The following is a 15,696-nucleotide window of genomic DNA, read 5'->3' as shown; positions in this document are numbered from 1 at the left end:
TCTGAGAAGTATATGCTGAACAGTAGGGGTCCTAGGACTGAGCCCTAGGGAATGCCACTTGTAACCAGTTTAGAGTCAGACCTAGCTCCCGCAACTCTTACCATGTGGGTTCTGTCCATGAGCCAGTTGGCAACCCATCTCATGACATAGGGATTTATGTTCAGGCTGGTGAGCTTGTCTATAATACCTGAGTGGGGGAATGGTGTCATAGGCCTTTGCAAGGTCTAGGTAGGCTGTGTGGACCACCTTTCCCTCGTCTATAGCCTTGGTAACTGTCTCAAAGAAGTCAACCAGATTTAGGAGGCATGATCTGCCCTTAACAAAGCCAAACTGGGTAGGGTCCAGTGTTTGGAGGTATCAAATGTCTATGTTAATGAAATCCATGATGATGTGCTCCATAGCTTTGCAGACAAAGCTAATCAGGCTTATAGGGCAATAGTTCCCGGGGTCCATTGTGGCTCCACCTTTGTGGAGTGGAATAACCATTGCTGTGTGCCACTCTGTGGGCACATATCCTGTGGAGAGGCTGAGTTTAAACAGTGTGTTTAGGTGAGGGGTTAGTTCATCTTTGAGCTCATGTAGGACGCAGCCTGGGACACCGTCCGGTCCCACTGATGTTGTGTTTTTTGCTTTAGAGAGGGCTGTTTTAACATGAGTGTCTGTAATTTCAGGGGCACTACATTCTTCTGGTATAGTTATGGGCCCTTTTGGGGGTGAGAGGGGGGTGAAGTTTGCACTGAACCTGTCTGCCTGGATGTTAGCTATATCGTTCGGTTCAGTGTATTTTGTGCCATTCTGCACTAACTCCGAGCAGATCTGAGAATTGTCACTTAGATTCTTGACATAGCTAAAGAATGCCTTGTGGTTATCTTTGGAGTCCATGGAAATTTTTCTTTCGAAGCTAGCCTTAGATGATTTTATGAAGGAACGTAGTTTCTTGCTGATAGTGATCAGGGATGTCTTCCCTTCTTGGGATTTTACTCTTTTCTGTACTAGTTTCCTCCTTCTATTGTATAGCTTGTTTATGGCAGAGGTCCGACAGACTGGATTCCTTTTCTTGAAGGAGTGAGTCTTGGTGTTATTTGGGATAGCACAATCCATGCATTTTTGTAGGTGCCCATATGGTGCATTAGTAAAGGATTTTGCAGCTTGGACAGCATTATCTTTTAGCATGGGGGCTTTGAAACTTCCCACATTGGTCTTAAATAACATGAAGTTTGCTTTTGAAAAGTTTTTCACAGTGGTTTCTTTGACCGGGGTGGTAGCGGAATGTGGATATCCAGAGTGATTAGTTTATGGTCAGATCTAACCAGCGAGGGGTTGACCTCCGGTGTGGAACACCGGTCGCCCATGTTGGTGATGACCAGGTCCAATATGTTGTCACCTCTGGTTGGGGTGTTGACCAGATGATCTAGGGCATTTGAGTTTATAAATTCTAGGAAATGTTAGGCAAGGGAGTTTGTACTTGAGTAGTTCTCCCAGTTAATTTTTGGGTAATTGAAATCACCCAATATTAGGGTGTTTGGTAGGACCTTTATGTTTCCCGGTGTTTCCAGGAATGCGGAGTGGGGGTCTTGGGACATGGTGGGTGATCTGTAGCAAGCTACAATTTGAATAGCAGTCTTGCCCGTTGTTAGTTGCACATGGATGATCTCTGAAGCATTGTGCTGTGCCACTAACCTGGAGGTGTGGGTATCCTTGATGAATATGGATACTACCCCGCCTTTTGTGTTTTGGTCGGGATTTTGTGGTCGAAATGTGTGGTATGAGTTGTAGCCTGGTAGTGCTGGGTTGCTCTCTGGAGCCTTAAACCAGGTTTCTATTACTGCACATATATCGATTTTCTCCATACTGAGGAGTGCCTCGAGTGTGTGCATTTTGAGGTTTAGACTTCTGGCATTGAGTAGCATTACCCTCAGTTTTTTGTTACTTGTGCTAGTTACGGCAGTGGGTTTGTCTTTTGAGCCTTGCCTAAAAAAGGCACTATGGGGGTGGCAAGAGCCTTGGCCAGTATCCGATTCTTGATGTAAAAATTGGCATATATATCTCAACTGTACAGATTTTCACAGACTGTCCAGATTTCTGACTCACATTTTTAGTCTAATTCTCATAAAATTTTTTTTTTTCTGGCAAATCACAGAGGATTGAAGTCATTAAATAATGAAATTCATTGGAGTTTTAGAGTTCATATTCTTCAGAAAATGCATTCTAATATAAATGTTGTTATTCTCACAACTTTCTAAATTTATAAGAGGAATACTTATAATATGTCCCTAGTCTTGGGCCATTGCACCAGCCCTCATTAATTTAAGCTTTGCCCAGAATTCTTGCTAAGAGATTAGGAGGTATGGGTGGCATGATGAATATACTCATCTTTAACAATTATTAAGATTAATTAATTAATTAATTAATTAATTAATTAATTAATTAATTAAGATTCTTTGTAAGAAGAATGAATGGCCTCCACAGGTATGTCTTAAATGTCCTTCATCTGTGTCCTGGTTATCTTAATTATTGCTAAGGAATGGAAAGTGATCAACTGGACTCATATATATATATATATATATATATATATATATATATATATATATATATATATATATATATATATGTATCTGCCATGAATTCTGAAGAGCTAGTTGAAAAGTGTTTTCACCTATCTTTTTTCATTTTAAAGCAATCAAACAAAAGATTTGTATAACTATTAAACAACTTCAAAATTACATATCAGAATTCAGAGATGTGTACTCCATAGGTTCATAGGCTGGTACTAGGCTATCGGCCCTAGGTCCTATACAAGCCTAGACATAACAATTCCCTGGCTATTTCTTCCCACCCTATTTACTTCCCTGGACCCCTGTCTAGCAGGGCGACTGACGAGATCTCCAGGGTGAATTTCCTTTCTCCCATCCAATCGTCAAGGTTCCTTTTGAAGAGTGCCAAGGAGGTGCTCTGCTTGACATGTATGGGCAGTCTATTCCAGAGTCTGTGGAGTCTCTGGATCAACAACCTATCCCTCCAGCATGTTTTGTTTATATTAAAGGAGAACCGCATGCACAGACTAAAAAAACATGTTTATTTCATCATGTTTAGATGTTTCCAATATTTTAACACCACTGTGGGACTATTTACAAGTTTTTAAATATTTTTATATGTAATTTAAGAGTCTGGCCACATGGGGTCAAGCATTTTGCTGAAAGTTCAACATTTTTGTAAACCTCCATGTATCCCAGAATTCAGTGTTTGTCCTTAACACATTACATCACGCAGCCTTTTTTGTTCAGAAACTTCTGTCACTGCATTCATTTTACATGCATACACAAAGGTTTTTCCATTCTGCAAATTTCAACTAAAATATACTGCTGTTAAATGCCTACTTAAAAAAACTAACTGAGACAAAGCCAAAGAACAGACTTGGAGTCTTTGTTTTACTGCTTTTTCTTTACAGAGATCCTAATTTGCACTCTTTTGTGATGCCTGAGCCATAGCTCTTTAGATCATCTCCCCTCCCCCTTCACACTTCCCCTCCCAAGCTGTCAAAGTGCTAAAAGTAATTTTACCTGTTGTTGCTTTGATTGACACCTCACCACAGGGGACTTGACTCATCCAATGTTTCCTAGTTCTAGCCTTTTCTTTCTAACAGTGGGACACTTATTTATGCAGCACCATGGCTTCCTGTCATGAAACAGGGATGCATAGTTCAGAGTATTTGGAAACACGCTTGCCAAATAAAACTGCCTACTTTCTCTGGGCTAGCCTGTTTGCCTGAAATACACACAATATTTTTAAGTGCTGTAAACAGAATAGTTAATGGACAAAAAATACTAATTTGACTTGCTTAAGGTTCAGGTATCATCTGCTTACTCAAAATCACTGCTGACTCACTATACGAAGTCTTGTAAAGCCCATGTACACATTTTTGTTTATAGTTTACCATTATGCCAACAGTTACACATGTCTTATTACATGATTTCAATAACAGGTTTGCTGGTGTTTATTTCTTGATTTTTTTACGTGAAAACAGTGGCCCAGTGTGTGATCATACTGTAATGTAGATACATGCAGAAAAGCACTATGTGCAAACAGTAATACATGTAGTACAGCAACAACATGTTCGATGGAGGCTTTTGCAAGACAGTGTCTAATTGCATTTTGATAAGTATACCTGCTTACACACCCTTTTTGTGTTTCTCCTTATAAAAAGCCACATCACTATTCATCATATATCAGAGATTTTTGTTTTCATCTTTAACACAAATATATTACATATGCAAATGCATTATATATATATATATATATATATATATATATATATATATATATATATATATATATATATATACACACACACACACACACACACACACACACACACACACACACACACACACACATATACACAGATATAAATATATGTACACAGATAACAGGAAAGCCAAACTGATCAGGAGACTGTTGCAGACCACAAATTCCACAATGGTACAATAATCCAAGAATTTTGTTGTTGGTTTCGAGTGGAGGTTGGCCGTTGCTTTTTCATATGTACACAGATATAAATATATGTACACACACACACACACACACATATATACATATATATATATATATATATATATATATATATATATATATATATATATATATATATATATATACACACACACACACACACATACACACACACATATATATATTATATACACACACAGTACAGATTACATATTACAAGAACTATATCTACAAGGAAACTGCTGTGGCCCATGGTGAATGCCTTCATGTCACCTTGTAACATGAAAATCTGTGCATTATCAGTAGGTTCATAGGTTCATAGGTTCATAGGTTTATACTAGGCTATCTGCCCTAAGGCATTTATAAGCCTAGCCCAAATTATTGTGGCTTACGCCACCCCTTATATGAAAAAATACTGTGCCCATTAGTTTGTTGTGCCTCTGTCCAGCAGTGACCCAGAGATGATTCCCGGGGTAAACCTACGATCTCCCATCCACAGGTCTAGATTTCTCTTGAACAGAGTCAGCGAGGTGCTCTGCCTCACATGGACCGGGATTTTATTCCACAGCATAGGGAGTCTCTGAGTGATAAATCTGTCCCTCCAGCACGTCCTATTTATATCCGTGCTAAGGTTTAAGTCGCTTGCTCTAGTGGTTTTGGTGGATTTGGATTTTTGAGGTGGAGCATGTCCATTAATTCCGGGTTGGACATGGCCTTGTATGTCAGGCACATGTCACCTCTGAGCAGACGGTATGCGACTGAATAGAGCTGGAGTTTCTTCAATCTGGCAGCATATGACAGATTTTGGAGTCCCTTTATCCTTTTGGTGAGGAACTTTTGGGGTCTCTCCAATTGCTGCAGATGTCGGGTGAGATACATCCCGAATGGGGCATTGTACTCGATCATTGGTCTGATAAGTGAAGAGTACAGGGAACAATGACCTCACTAGATCTGGATGTGAATCCCTTCATGATCAGGTGGGCAATGTAGAAGGTCTTTCTAACCACTTTAGCAATGTGAGTGTCAAAAGAAAGGCCACTGTCAACCTGGGTCCCCAGGTCCCTGATAACCTCTTCTGTGCTTAGTGGATTGCCACCTATATGGTAGCTTGGGGTTACCTTGTTTTTCCCGAAGGGTATGACTATACATTTTTGGCGTTTAACTTCAGGCCATGGCTCTGGCACCAGCTATCTGTTTCCGTGAGTCCCTTCTGAAGGATATCAGTGTCCGATGCACTTTCCACTATGGCCCAGTTTGCAGTCATCTGCAAACTTTGTCAGCCAAAGTCCTCCCATGTTGGCCTGTACTTCTGAGAAGTAGATGCCAAACAATAGGGGCCAAGGACCGAGCCCTGTGGGACACCACTTGTGACCGGCTTGGAGTCTGACACAGCGCCAGCAACTCTAACCCTGTGGGTTCTGTCTTTAAGCCAGTTTGCAACCCATCTTGTGACATATGGGTTTACATTTAAGCTGGTAAGTTTTTCTACAATACCCGAGTGGGGTATTGTGTCGAAAGCCTTTGCAAGGTCAAGGTAGGCTGTATGGACTGCCTTTCCCTCATCAATGGCCTTGGTGACTATTTCGAAGAAGTCGACCAAGTTCAAAAGGCATGATCTTCCCTTGACAAAGCCAAACTGGGTCGGGTCCAATGTCTGCAAGTCCCCTATATCTTTGTTTATGAGCTCCATTATGATCCTCTCCATAGCTTTGCAGACTAGACTTGTTAAGCTTATGGGGCGGTAATTACCAGGGTCCGTGAGCGCCACCTTTGTGGAGTGGGACCACAGTTGCCGTACGCCACTCCTTGGGCACGTATCCTGTGGTAAGGCTGAGATTAAACAGCTGCCTTATGTGCGGGTTTAATTCCTCATTTAGCTCCTGTAGCACACAGCCGGGGACACCATCCGGTCCCATTGATGCTGTGTTTGTAGCTTTAGAGAGAGCAGCTTTCACCTGCATTTGAGATGTCCGGGAGGCTACACTCGGCTGGGATAGTTATCTCTCCTTTAGGGGAGAGGGGTGAAGTTTGCACTGAACCTGTCTGCCAGTATGTTGGCAATGTCTGTGGGTTCAGTGATTTTTGTATCATTTTGGACTAATTCTGAGCATATCTGTGAGTTTCCACCCAGGTTCCTAACATAGCTGAAAAAGGCCTTATGATTGTCCTTTGAATCCATGGCAATTTTTCTCTCAAAATTGGCCTTAGTTGATTTTATGAGTGCTCGTATTTTTTACTAATAATGATCAGGGGTGACTTCCCTTTTATGGATTTTGTTCTATCATGTAATAGCTTTCTCCTCTTATTGTAAAGTTTGTTAATGGCTGGGGTCCACCAGACTGGACGTTTGCCCTTTGTGGAAAGAGTCTTGGTTTTATTTGGGATTGCCTGATCCATGCAGTCCTGGAGGTGTTCATAGAAGGCATTTGTAAGGGCTTCCGCAGCTTGGGTTGTGGTTTCCTCTGACTCAGGGGCCTTGAAGGATACCACACCAGTCTTGAGTAGTGTGAAGTTTGCTTTAGAGAAGTTCTTCACTATGGTCTTTTTGTTTGGGGTGGGGCGGGATGTGGATTTCCAGTGAGATTAGTTTATGATCAGATCTCACCAATGAGGGATATACTTCGTGTGGAGCATTTTGTCCCCATGTTTGTGACAATGAGATCTAGTATATTTTCTCCTCTCGTGGGAACAGTGACTAGCTGTTCCATGGCATTTGAATTTATGAACTCCAGGAACCGTTGGGCTAGAAAGTTAGGGCTTGAGTAATGTTCCCAGTCTATATTCGGGTAGTTGAAGTCACCCAATATGATGGTGTTTGGAGATACATTTATACCCTCCAGTGTCTTCAGGAAGGCTGTGTGGGGTTCCTGAGTTTGAGAGGGTGGCCTGTAGCATGCTACAATTTGTAGAGCAGTTTTGCCTATTGTTAGTTGCACCTGGATGGTTTCCGAGCTTCATGCGTTGCCACCAACCTGGAGGTGTGAGTATCCTTTATGAATATGGATACACCCCTCCTTTTGTGGAGTGGTCCGGGTTTTGGGGCGGAACGCATGATATGAGGTAAAACCTAATAGTGCCGGGTGCTCTCAGGAGCCTTGAACCAGGTTTCAGTTACAGCACAGACATCGATGTTCTCCATACTGAGAAGGGCCTCGAGTGCGTGCATTTTGAGATTTAGACTTCTGGCATTGAGCAGCATTACCCTCAATTTCTTCCCATTGCTGTTTTCTAGGGTGGTAGGTTTAGAATTTGAGCCTTGCCTAAAAAGGCACTATGGGGTGGCAAGAGCCTTAGCCAATATCCGGAATCCCAGGGGTGACAGGTGCAAGCCGTCCCTTGCGAAGCAGCGTGGCTTGTCAAGCATGTCATCCCAGGCAGACAGACACTGGATCCCCTTTGAATGACACCAGACATTAAGCCAATTGTTAAAGCTGATCATCTTGTCTCTATATTGTGGCATCATTCTTGGTGAAGGAAGGATACTGCTCAGGGTTAGGGTCATACCTGCCTGGGCTACATAATCAGAGAGCTCCTCTATGTCTCTTTTCATGCAGTCCAGGGAGGTACGTCTCAGGTCGTTCACACCAGCATGGACAATGACTGTGTCATATTTGTACTTGCTGTGGAGTGACCCAAGTGCTTGTGTTATGTGGCGGATTCTAGCCCGATAGGCAGCTTACTGTGACCCTCTCCTTGTTCAGCCTGGTGAGTGGAGCGTCAGTGTGTCTGACTATGGAGTCACCTATGACAAGTATGTTTGGTGTTGTATTTGGCCTTAAGGGCTGTGACTGCTTTGCACACTGCTTTTGTGGTTTATGTGTTGCTTGTGGGGTGTCTTGAGGTAGCAGTTGTTTGGGTGTCTGCTTTGGAGGCCTCTGCTGTTTAGGTAAATTTTTACTCAGAGCCTCCGAGTATGTCTTTGTGTGTTTATGTGTTTGATTCAGTGGAGTGGTAGCATTATGTGAGGCTGGTTTTGTGGTGTGTGTAGTTGCCTTCTCCTCCTGTCTGGTCTTGCCAGTCCTGAGTTGAGAGAGCTCAGCCTCCAGTTTGGCTAAATAGGTGCATCTCTCGCAAGTATTTGTGTTATGTGGGAGGAGGAGAGGGTTGTCTGTGTACATGAGGCAGTTATAACATTGCCTCAAGATTCCCAGATTCACCAGCTGGACCGGAGAGGAGATTGACAACTGACCTTTGGACATGCTAGAATAATATTGGGAAATCCTTAATTGAAAACAAGGGCCAGTGGGGAGTGAGGGTGTAGTGCTTTTAATTTTTAGTGCTGACTTATATAATTGCTTTAGTGAGCAAGTGCCAGGTAACTTGAGTGCAATGTGATACAAGTAACTAAATGCAAAACGACAAACAGTAACTTTCTTTCAAGTGAAACAAGGAAATAAGTACAGTAAGCAATGCAGATATCACTAGTGATCCACAGAAGCGCTGAGAAGTTGCATATTAGGTGAATTAGCTTCCAGGAAATAACAAGCAAACAAACAACAAGTATATAAACAAAGCTAGATTCAGTAGGCCTGGATCTAGTCTATGCTAGAGCAAACAAGGTGAACCAATTTCAATAAGATACAGTTCAAATATTCAGGCACTATAAACCTTTAACCAGAAAATTCCCAGCTCAGAAGGGCAGAGTCCAGCCTCTTCTCCCACAAGAGTGCAGTCCACGAACCTTCTTAATGTAAAATAACTGGCCTGAAGCCCAAGTGCCTAAACCAGAACTAATACACTTGGACACTGGGCTCTCAATCAGCAGTTCCCAACTTAGAAGGATGAAAGCTACCTGTCCTGCCACCACAGTGCTTGCCACAAACCTTCCTAATGTAAAACAACTGGTCTGAAGCCCAAGTGCTTAATCCAAAAGACTTGAATGATAGCTACACTTTAATCAAGTTACAACCAAGCAGTAATAAATACCATTGAATACTTTAGAGAATGTCTGGATTAGTGCTCAAGTTACACAAACAAAGCTAGATCCAGCAGGCCCGAATCCAGTCTATGCCACAGCAAACAAGGCGCACCAACTTCAGTAAGAAACAGTTCAGATATGCATGCACTATAAGCCTTTAACCAGAAATTCCCAGCTCAGAAGGGCAGAGTCCAGCCTCTCCTCCCACAAGAGTGCAGACCACGAACCCTCTTAATGTAAAATAACTGGCTTGAAAGCCCAAGTGCTTAAACCAGAATTAATACACTTTTAGAATAACAGACACTGAGCCCTCAATCAGCAGTTCTCAACCTAGAAGGATGTAAGCTACCTGTTCTGCCACAACAGTGCAGACCACAAACCTCTCAGTGCAAAACAACTAACTGGTCCGAAGCCCAAGTGTTTAAACCAAAAGGCTTAGAATGAGTTACACCAAGCAGTAATAAATACAATTGAGTATTTTAAGATGATGCAAAAGTAAAAGAAGTAGGTAAAAACACAAGTACAGTAAAAGCAGATGAAATTTTTTTTTTTTTTTCTGAACAAGTGCTGAGATCAAAGAAACAGATTTGAGTGCTGAAACTAGAAAACTGGCTAGTTACAAGAAAAAAAAAACAAGCTAGAAGGCTTCCCTCAAACACAGAAGGGCTTGGGGGCTCAGAAGCCTACAAATAGTCTGTACCACTTAACAAGAAAGGCAGGAAATAAGCTTAATTTTTTTTTTCTATTTCCCAGATGCTCTCTTTGTACACAGTAGGAGTGCCTGAAATCAGAATATGATCTCACTGCACTCAGTTGAGTGAGCAAATGAGATGGGCCCAGAGGCAGGCTGAGGGGCGGGCAGTTTCAATGCCACTAAGATTAACACAAAAACAGGGCGGGTGGGTGGGAATAACTGAAGAGCAGAATAACCAGTTAAAAATTCCTTCAACACTTCTTCATACACAGTTTAAATCAATTTAAATACTGTATTTTTAAAAGAAAAAGTGCATAAAAAGGTACTTAAATTCTCTTATACGTCCAGTTGAATATAACCAAGTTCTTAGCTTGCCAAGCTGAAGTTTTAAAGCAGGAATTATTTCACATGCACCAGTTTAAATATGCAAGGACAGGAAATCACTGAATGTGGCTACCCCCACACCTGTAATTACTAGCAAATAACAAAATTCAGCCAACACTAGCTTTTAGTTCAAGTTACTGAAGAGCAGAATAACCAGTTAAAAATTCCTTCAACACTCCTTCATACACAGTTTAAATCAATGTAAATACTGTATATTTTAAAAGAAAAAGTGCATAAAAAGGTACTTAAATTCTCTTATACGTCCAGTTGAATATAACCAAGTTCTTAGCTTGCCAAGCTGAAGTTTTAAAGCAGGAATTATTTCACATGCACCAGTTTAAATATGCAAGGACAGGAAATCACTGAATGTGGCTACCCCCACACCTGTAATTACTAGCAAATAACAAAATTCAGCCAACACTAGCTTTTAGTTCAAGTTACTGAAGAGCAGAATAACCAGTTAAAAATTCCTTCAACACTCCTTCATACACAGTTTAAATCAATTTAAATACTGTATTTTTAAAAGAAAAAGTGCATAAAAGGTACTTAAATTCTCTTATACGTCCAGTTGAATATAACCAAGTTCTTAGCTTGCCAAGCTGAAGTTTTAAAGCAGGAATTATTTCACATGCACCAGTTTAAATATGCAAGGACAGGAAATCACTGAATGTGGCTACCCCCACACCTGTAATTACTAGCAAATAACAAAATTCAGCCAACACTAGCTTTTAGTTCAAGTTACTGAAGAGCAGAATAACCAGTTAAAAATTCCTTCAACACTCCTTCATACACAGTTTAAATCAATGTAAATACTGTATATTTTAAAAGAAAAAGTGCATAAAAAGGTACTTAAATTCTCTTATACGTCCAGTTGAATATAACCAAGTTCTTAGCTTGCCAAGCTGAAGTTTTAAAGCAGGAATTATTTCACATGCACCAGTTTAAATATGCAAGGACAGGAAATCACTGAATGTGGCTACCCCACACCTGTAATTACTAGCAAATAACAAAATTCAGCCAACACTAGCTTTTAGTTCAAGTTACTGAAGAGCAGAATAACCAGTTAAAAATTCCTTCAACACTCCTTCATACACAGTTTAAATCAATTTAAATACTGTATTTTTAAAAGAAAAAGTGCATAAAAAGGTACTTAAATTCTCTTATACGTCCAGTTGAATATAACCAAGTTCTTAGCTTGCCAAGCTGAAGTTTTAAAGCAGGAATTATTTCACATGCACCAGTTTAAATATGCAAGGACAGGAAATCACTGAATGTGGCTACCCCCACACCTGTAATTACTAGCAAATAACAAAATTCAGCCAACACTAGCTTTTAGTTCAAGTTACTGAAGAGCAGAATAACCAGTTAAAAATTCCTTCAACACTCCTTCATACACAGTTTAAATCAATTTAAATACTGTATTTTTTAAAAGAAAAAGTGCATAAAAAGGTACTTAAATTCTCTTATACGTCCAGTTGAATATAACCAAGTTCTTAGCTTGCCAAGCTGAAGTTTTAAAGCAGGAATTATTTCACATGCACCAGTTTAAATATTACACAGACAACAGGTATCCCAGGTAATATGCATCACTCCCTGGACTGACTAAGGAACTAAGGCAGTAGAAATGCATTCCTGAATTCCTATTTTCCGAACGATTGTCTACTGGTGAAATACACTCATATGAACAGTTTCCAAAACTACCAGTATTAAAACTTACATTAGCAGTGTAACAGCCCTCGCATGCCCATACAGCTTCACCCAAACACAAGCTTCTATTCCCTAATGCATTTTGCTTTTAAGAGGTATTCAAATGCCTGTACAATTACTTTTCTTCTATTGTACAACTAAACCCTGCAATTCATACTTGAAAGAAATTGTGGTTCCCCAGCCCTCATCAGCAGCCCATTATCTGAATTATCACTGCACAGTGTGTGAACTGCAGAAAATGACAGTCTTGCTGGAGGGGCTTCTGATCAGACAGCCATTAACTGCTTACACAATATCAGTTTTGGATTCAAAAACTGGGTCCATGTCTGCTGCTGTGTCCTTAGTGCCCCAATACTTGCATACAAAACTTGCCAATAGTGCAGCAGTGATAGTTTTTCCTGGCAGACAACTTTGTTTTATGCATGCAATTCCTCATTCGATAGCATGGGTATGTTTGCCTTTGCCTATTCCCTCACTGCAGACTACACAAGATAGTTGCAGCCAAAGAGTAGCCAACTAGGGACAACTAAATGCTACACAGATAATTGGAATGTCTACAACTGCGACTGTTTCTACTAACTGGGCATACATAACTTTGGAAGATGTTGTCTTGTTAATGCAGGACTTCACGTTACATTAGGTCTCACTACTGTTGCCACTATTTTGTCATGGACAATAAAGATGAAATGTTACAATGTCTGCCTCTCATTTCATGCCATACCCATTTAGACAAGCTCACCAACCTGAACATAAACGTCTATGTCACAACATCGGTTGTCAATTGCCTTATGGACAGAGCACACATGGTGAGAGTTGTGAGAGCTAGGTGTGACTCGAAACCGGTTACAAGTGGTGTTCCCCAGGGCTCAGTCCCATGACCCCTCCTGTTCAGCATATACTTCGAGGAACAGGCAAGTACAGGAGGACTATGGCTGCCCAAGTTTGCAGACAACTGCAAACTAGGGGCTATAATTCTTCTTCTTTCGGCTTTTTCCCAGTTAGGGGTTGCCACAGCGGATCACCTTGTCCACACATTGATTGGCAGTGGAGTTTTACAGTGTAGAGTTGCCAGCCCGGCGCCCAACCTTCCACAGAAGGCACACACACCTAGGGCCAATTTAGAGTGTCCAATCCACCTGCAGCATGTCTTTGGGATGTGGGAGGAAACCGGAGCACCCGCAGGAAACCCACGCGACCACAGGGAGGACATGCAGACTCTGCACAGAAGGCACCCCAGCCGAGAATCAAACCGGAGAACCTCTTGCTGTGAGGCGGCAATGCTGACCACTGTACCACCGTGGCCGCCCAAACTAGGGGCTATAATAAACAACCAAAATCCCAATGGAATAAACTTCACAAGAGTCTGTGGGTGGGAGGATGACATAATGGTTAAGGTGTTAACCTTAAAACACAAGGTTCAGCGTTTGATTCTCACATAGGCTAACTGGCCAAGTTTCAAATCGGCCCAAAAGGGCAGTTAACCTAGTACTGATCTATGAACCTATTTTATTGTTTAATTTTTATAATGTATATAAACAGCATTTGTAGATGAATTTGTATTCCATGAAGGTGTTTGTGTTTTTTGAAGACTCTTGTGAAGTTTATTCCATTCTAATTTTGTTAGTTTATTATTCGAAAGACTTTTGGTGGTTTTGGTATACATGGGCTATAAAAACTCTGGCTGACACGGACATTCTACTAAAGGGTCTCACTGAGACAGATACCTGGTGTCAAAACCATGGCCTCAAGCTAAATGTCAAAAAGTGCATAGTTATCCCCTTTGGAAAAAAACAAAGTACCGCAAACTTCCACATAGGTGGTATTCCCCTAAATACGAAACACATAAGATCTGGGCACCAAAGTAGATACTCTCTAATTTGATAATCACATTGCCAAAGTGTTTAGAAAATCCTTCTGTGTGTCCCACCTAATCACAAAAGGGTTTACGTCCAGATCAAGAGAGGTCAATGTGCCCCTGTACGCAGACGCATCATACAGTACAACACCTCATTTTGGATGTACCTTACAAGACACCTGCAACAGCTAGAAAAAAAGACTAAAGAAGCACCTCACCAAGAGGATCACTGGCCTCAGATACCCTATGCAGCTCGAGTGAAGAAACTCCAGCTTTACTCGGTTGCATAACGCCTGCTCAGAGGTGATCTCTGCCTGACATACAAGGCCATGTCCAACCCAGAACTGATGGGCATGCACCACCGAAAGAAAAGCTTATTCCCTCAAGCCAAAGGCTCTAGGGATCTAAACCAGAGACTTTCCATGCTTTGTAACAAGATTCCAATCTACATTACGCAGAGCTCCTTGCTAACTCAAGAAAACCCTTGATAGGATGGGAAAGAGAAAGTTTCCCCCTGGGATCACTTCAGTGGCTCTGCTGGACAGAGGCACAGGAACTAATCATATGGTCCCTTGAAAGCCAACACATTCTGGCTAGTCTTATGCCTTCGGGCATATAGGTTTCAACATATGAACCTATCACAAAACTTTCTATATGGTCCTGCGAGCAATCTCTCCATAACCTTATTCACTTAATAGTAACTATCTTTGTATATTACAGGATATCTGTAATCAAATGACTGTCCTCAGTGCACTTTCCATAACACTGTCCAATTGCTAAAAAAAAAAAACACACTTGCTCATGACTGTATCAGACAAACAGTTTTCAGGACTTAGCTGCCAGTTACATAAGTCTTGCACAAGGCACACCAGAATCATCATTTATGTTTAGCTATGATCAGGCAGTATGGATCAGTGTCGGACACTGCATTTCACATTTCTTGGGAAGGATTTAGAAGTGTAATTCACTTACCTTACACAAGGTCACTGCAAACCAGTGCTGCAGCCCATCTCAGTGTCCAAGTACTAGTAGATGTTTGGAGAACTACTGTCCCAGTCAGTTCCAAGCTTGCACAATACGTCAGCCAGGCCACTTATGTTTTCATGAAATAACAGGTTGCCAGGATACCACACATTACCGCTCCATGGATAAATCTGACCGTGATGGTTCTTGCACAACACCTGTCAGTAGAAGATAATATTCAGTTATTAATGTCATAGATTCCATGTCAATTTTTCTTCAGGTCATACCTTCCAGAGCAATTTTATCTTAATACTCATCCAACATACTATACCACGTCTCCAAAGACATGGTGTCAGTGTTCAGTGAAAGCTGGCTTTTGGTTACAATGTACAATTGTCAATCTTGACTTTGAACTATTGTCTGAAGCCTCTGTACCTCGTCAAGGTAGCCAGCATCACAGAGGTCCATTCACACCACAACAGTACTGACAGCTGCAGTCAGAGCTGCACTCACATCACCATACTCAGCGCATACAAATCTTGCTTCCACTCACATGTACCATGTTATTAATGCTAGACACCCGACTTTTTCGAAGAATCAGTAATCAGTCACTCCATATATTTAACTGCAGCTGTCCAAAAATCTGACTGAAACATGTATGGTACA

This window comes from Protopterus annectens, chromosome 5.part0, assembly GCF_019279795.1.
Source record: "Protopterus annectens isolate FY-2018-M chromosome 5.part0, PAN1.0, whole genome shotgun sequence".
Lineage (NCBI taxonomy): Eukaryota > Metazoa > Chordata > Ceratodontiformes > Protopteridae > Protopterus > Protopterus annectens.
Note: the sequence above shows the minus strand (reverse complement) of the source record.